Genomic DNA, 5,000 nt, shown 5'->3' with positions numbered 1-5,000 from the left:
TAGATACTCGTTAAAGGATTTAAAGTGTACTCATTCCGATTACGGGGCCTCGGATGAGTCCCGTATCGTTATTTTTCGTCACTACCTCCCCGTGCCGGGAGTGGGTAATTTGCGCGCCTGCTGCCTTCCTTGGATGTGGTAGCCGTTTCTCAGGCTCCCTCTCCGGAATCGAACCCTGATTCCCCGTTACCCGTTACAACCATGGTAGGCGCAGAACCTACCATCGACAGTTGATAAGGCAGACATTTGAAAGATGCATCGCCGGTACGAGGACCGTGCGATCAGCCCAAAGTTATTCAGAGTCACCAAGGCAAACGGACCGGACGAGCCGACCGATTGGTTTTGATCTAATAAAAGCGTCCCTTCCATCTCTGGTCGGGACTCTGTTTGCATGTATTAGCTCTAGAATTACCACAGTTATCCAAGTAACGTGGGTACGATCTAAGGAACCATAACTGATTTAATGAGCCATTCGCGGTTTCACCTTAATGCGGCTTGTACTGAGACATGCATGGCTTAATCTTTGAGACAAGCATATGACTACTGGCAGGATCAACCAGGGAGCTGCGTCAACTAGAGCTGAGCAGCCGGCCGCCCGGGAGTGTGTCCCGGGGGCCCGCGCGAACACGCAAGCGTCCGCTCAATTATTCTGCAAACAGGAGGAGGCTGAGCTCCCCTGCACCATACACCTCGAAACCCTCTCAGGTCCCGGCGGCGCGCAGCGCCGTCCTAAGTACTTGGTCGGGTTCGAGAGAGGCGCAATCGCCCGGAGTTTGGCGAGTAGACGCTTTAGGTGCGACCACCCGTGCTCCCAACTGAGCTTGCCGCTGCCGACAGAGGCCCGGGAGCGTGCTGTCGTGGCATTGCCGGCGGGAGACAACACGCGCCACCTACGGTGACCGGCAGCTCCAACGCCAGCGCCACAGAAGGACAAAAGCCCCACTTGGGTGCCGAAGCGAACTCTCCCAGCACAGCGCACGCGCCAACACGTCCGCACAGCTGCGATACAAACCACCTGCGAGAACCGCAGAGGCGACCGAGCAGCAGACGGCGTCGCGGCGCCGAGCGCCGGGCGGCGGCGCATCCTCAGCGCACACAGTCCTCAATCGGACCAGCACACTGCAGATGTCCACCGCGCTTCGCACCGGGCCCGCGAGGACCTACTTTGGCCGCACGGCGCCGCGTGCAGGGTGCGCCGGCGCGCAGCTGCGCCGCCTGCCGCCTCCGTCGGCCGGCGCGCCTGCCACTGGCCGCCCCCACCAGCCGGCTGTAGCGCGTGCGCCCACGCACCGCGCGGCCAGCACGCCGGGAGGCCCCCCCTCACCGGCCGGGGACGGTCCCACCCAGCCACCGCCGCGTATCGCTTCACACCCAGATGCCATTCACGTTCGTGGGCATGGTGGGTATCGCTGGAACAACCGGTTGGTAGCTCAACCGATCGTCGCCATCACTGATTCACCTCTAGCGAGAACAACCGCACCACAACGGTTTACCAGTTGTTCATTTGCGTAACGTCACCAGCAAACGTAGGCGTCCATCGCCATTTGCAAATTCAACGATTGTTGCATGCCTGTGTCAGGTGTCACGACACACTATGTCTGCCCACATACACGCAACAACATGTGCACGCTTCGCGAACACGTGGAAGGTGGCCCCCGTACGTATGCGATGTCCATTGCGCGAACGACTGTCAACCGGCCTCTGTCGCATGTCGCAGATGTGGAACGCAGTGCACCATGCTATCACGGTGTGTGAGAGGAGACGACTACGTCTGACAACACGCGCCACTACATCAACAGACGGCTCATGCTGATCGCCATCCAGGGCATACCACACTGCAATCCAGCTCTTATAGGGAGACGACACGTAGCTGAGTGCACAACATTTGGACCGCATGGTTCGCCGTTGTTGGCGCAGTCGTTGTACGGTCACATGTACCATGATGTATCATTCAGTACATGAGGACCAATGTGCAGTACAGTGTGTGATTTGGACGTACAACATCAGCGGACAGTTGACACAGGCCGTACCACAGCGTAGGCTAAGTGCTTCGCCATGCGAATGCCAATGAACAACTGCAAATGCCAATGAACAACTGCAAATGCCAATGAACAACTGCAAATGCCAATGAACAACTGCAAAGGGCATTGAGCATGTACGTCCTGCTGCCATCCACATTACAGTGTATAGCTGCAAGGTGTTTAACATGAAGCGATACACTGGGGACCGGGCAGTGCGAGTAGCAAACTATATTGCGGGGGTTGCAGTTAGGCAACACTACACTAATTTAACGCGTCGTATGACAATTACAGAGCAGGTTAAGGCCCAACGTGTGTTGGGTTAAGGCCCAACGTGTGTTGGGTTAAGGCCCAACGTGTGTTGGGTTAAGGCCCAACGTGTGTTGGGTTAAGGCCCAACGTGTGTTGGGTTAAGGCCCAACGTGTGTTGGGTTAAGGCCCAACGTGTGTTGGGTTAAGGCCCAACGTGTGTTGGGTTACGTTACGGCGCAATGTGGGTTACGTTAAGGGGCAATGTGGGTTACGTTAAGGCGCAATATAGGTTACGTTAAGGCTCAATATAGGTTACGTTAAGGCGCAATGTGGGTTAGGTTAAGGCGCAATATAGGTTATGTTAAGGCGCAATATAGGTTACGTTAAGGCGCAATATAGGTTACGTTAAGGCGCAATATAGGTTACGTTAAGGCGCAATATAGGTTACGTTAAGGCGCAATATAGGTTACGTTAAGGCGCAATATAGGTTACGTTAAGGCGCAATACAGGTTACGTTAAGGCGCAATACAGGTTACGTTAAGGCGCAATACAGGTTACGTTAAGGCGCAATACAGGTTAGGTTAAGGCGCAATACAGGTTAGGTTAAGGCGCAATACAGGTTAGGTTAAGGCGCAATACAGGTTAGGTTAAGGCGCAATACAGGTTAGGTTAAGGCGCAATACAGGTTAGGTTAAGGCGCAATACAGGTTAGGTTAAGGCGCAATACAGGTTAGGTTAAGGTACGACACAGGTTAGGTTAAGGTACGACACAGGTTAGGTTAAGGTACGACACAGGTTAGGTTAAGGTACGACATAGGTTAGGTTAAGGTACGACATAGGTTAGGTTAAGGTACGACATAGGTTAGGTTAAGGTACGACATAGGTTAGGTTAAGGTACGACATAGGTTAGGTTAAGGTACGACATAGGTTAGGTTAAGGTACGACATAGGTTAGGTTAAGGTACGACGTAGGTTAGGTTAAGGTACGACGTAGGTTAGGTTAAGGTACGACGTAGGTTAGGTTAAGGTACGCCGTAGGTTAGGTTAAGGTACGACGTAGGTTAGGCTAAGGTACGACGTAGGTTAGGCTAAGGTACGACGTAGGTTAGGTTAAGGTACGACGTAGGTTAGGTTAAGGTACGACGTAGGTTAGGTTAAGGTACGACGTAGGTTAGGTTAAGGTACGACGTAGGTTAGGTTAAGGTACGACGTAGGTTAGGTTAAGGTACGACGTAGGTTAGGTTAAGGTACGACGTAGGTTAGGTTAAGGTACGACGTAGGTTAGGTTAAGGTACGACGTAGGTTAGGTTAAGGTACGACGTAGGTTAGGTTAAGGTACGACGTAGGTTAGGTTACGGTACGATATAGGTTAGGTTACGGTACGATATAGGTTAGGTTAAGGTACACATTGTTGTAAGGAAAGGTTTAATGGGGGGGCGGGGCGGCCGGTTTGTTGATTGTGATTATAGTAAGTGGATGCCTGCGGCATCATCTGATTTGCCACGTCAGGATGCACCTTTGGCTCATGACAGGCGGCGCTCTCATTCCATGCTTGTGGCAGACCTGTGTCTTTCATTCCTGCCATTGTTTGTGTGCTGTGAGAGGAGGCAGTATTGTGATGTTGGGTGCACCCCTGTGTAGGACATGTGTGGGTGTTGGTGGCTTGGCTGAGCAATGGTGGTTGTCGGGTGGGTGGGATATTCTGTTTTCTGAGTGGACCTCCCAGTCTGGTTATGACAGTGTGGATTGTCTAATGTGGCGGAGGGGATGCACTGGGTGTTGTTCCATGCTGGTGCTTACATATTGTCTGTGTGCGTGTTACAGGCAGAGAGTAGTGCGTGAAAAGGGTGTGTGGCTGACGTGTGGTTGTGATTGTGAGCAGAGTCTTTAAGCATGTATACGGACAGTTGTATACATTATCTGTATTCTGATGGCTCTATCTATTACTAATCAGCGCCGTGTATACGTTTAATCCGGTTCCAGTCGAAACTGTTGTATCTCTGTACATTAGTGACACGGCGAGCCCGCTATGTAGTTACTCGTCTCGGCAGCTTCCACCGGTGTATGGCAAATGATTATAAGGAATCAGTCTCGTCGTCAATACCGATGGTGTGACGTCACATGTCTGGGGTGGGGGACGCTGCGCCCTTCCGGTGGGTCATGGCCTAGAAAGACTCTTCCCACGCAGGGGGGCGTGGACTGTCATTGACTCTTCCGAGTAATATACTTGCCGTACGTTTTTGCGACTGCGAGTGCAACGCTCACCGGTACCGACATGGATGGAGCGCCTCCTAGCTGACCGCTCAGCATCGGCATTCGTACAGAGAGCAACGCGATCGCGTCTCTAGCTCGTAACTGGTACAGCTCGCAGCTCATGTATACGGACAGCGGGAATGTCGCATATTGGACGTAGCTCTTCATGAAACGCATGTTATAGGGGTGGATTGCACATTGCGACTGCGGGAAAAGTCCGCCGTTCATCCGCTGGAGTTGCGAGTTGGGCGGTTGGAGTGGGGCGCAGGTGGAGTGATTGCCGGTCCACGATTTCGTGCGGCAGAGGCGCTGGCGTTGGGGTGCTGTGGTCGACAGAGGACGCAGGCTTTGTGGGTGGGGTCGAAAGATGGGCACTGTGGGCCCATCGATGTCTTGGTCGGCTTGGCGTCTCGTAGATGGCGGTATCGTCGTTGCAGGACGTCATGCCGCGGGAGACCTACAGATGGCGCTGTGTTTT

General features: G+C 53.3%; 1 non-coding gene across 1 annotated transcript in view; it reads right to left on the bottom strand.

Annotated features, from left to right (window-relative positions):
• Nucleotides 1–563, bottom strand: part of LOC126434992 (small subunit ribosomal RNA) — a 1,910-nt gene extending 1,347 nt beyond the window's left edge. Inside the window, exon 1 of the ribosomal RNA XR_007579648.1 lies at nucleotides 1–563. This exon is cut by the window's left edge and continues 1,347 nt beyond it. This is a non-coding gene — a ribosomal RNA (small subunit ribosomal RNA).
• Between the last annotated feature and the right edge of the window lie 4,437 nt (nucleotides 564–5,000).

Source organism: Schistocerca serialis, unplaced genomic scaffold (genome assembly GCF_023864345.2).
Source record: "Schistocerca serialis cubense isolate TAMUIC-IGC-003099 unplaced genomic scaffold, iqSchSeri2.2 HiC_scaffold_1196, whole genome shotgun sequence".
NCBI classification, from domain to species: Eukaryota; Metazoa; Arthropoda; class Insecta; order Orthoptera; family Acrididae; genus Schistocerca; species Schistocerca serialis.
The sequence above is the reverse complement of the archived record's forward strand: the minus strand, read 5'-3'. Positions and strand labels throughout refer to the sequence as shown.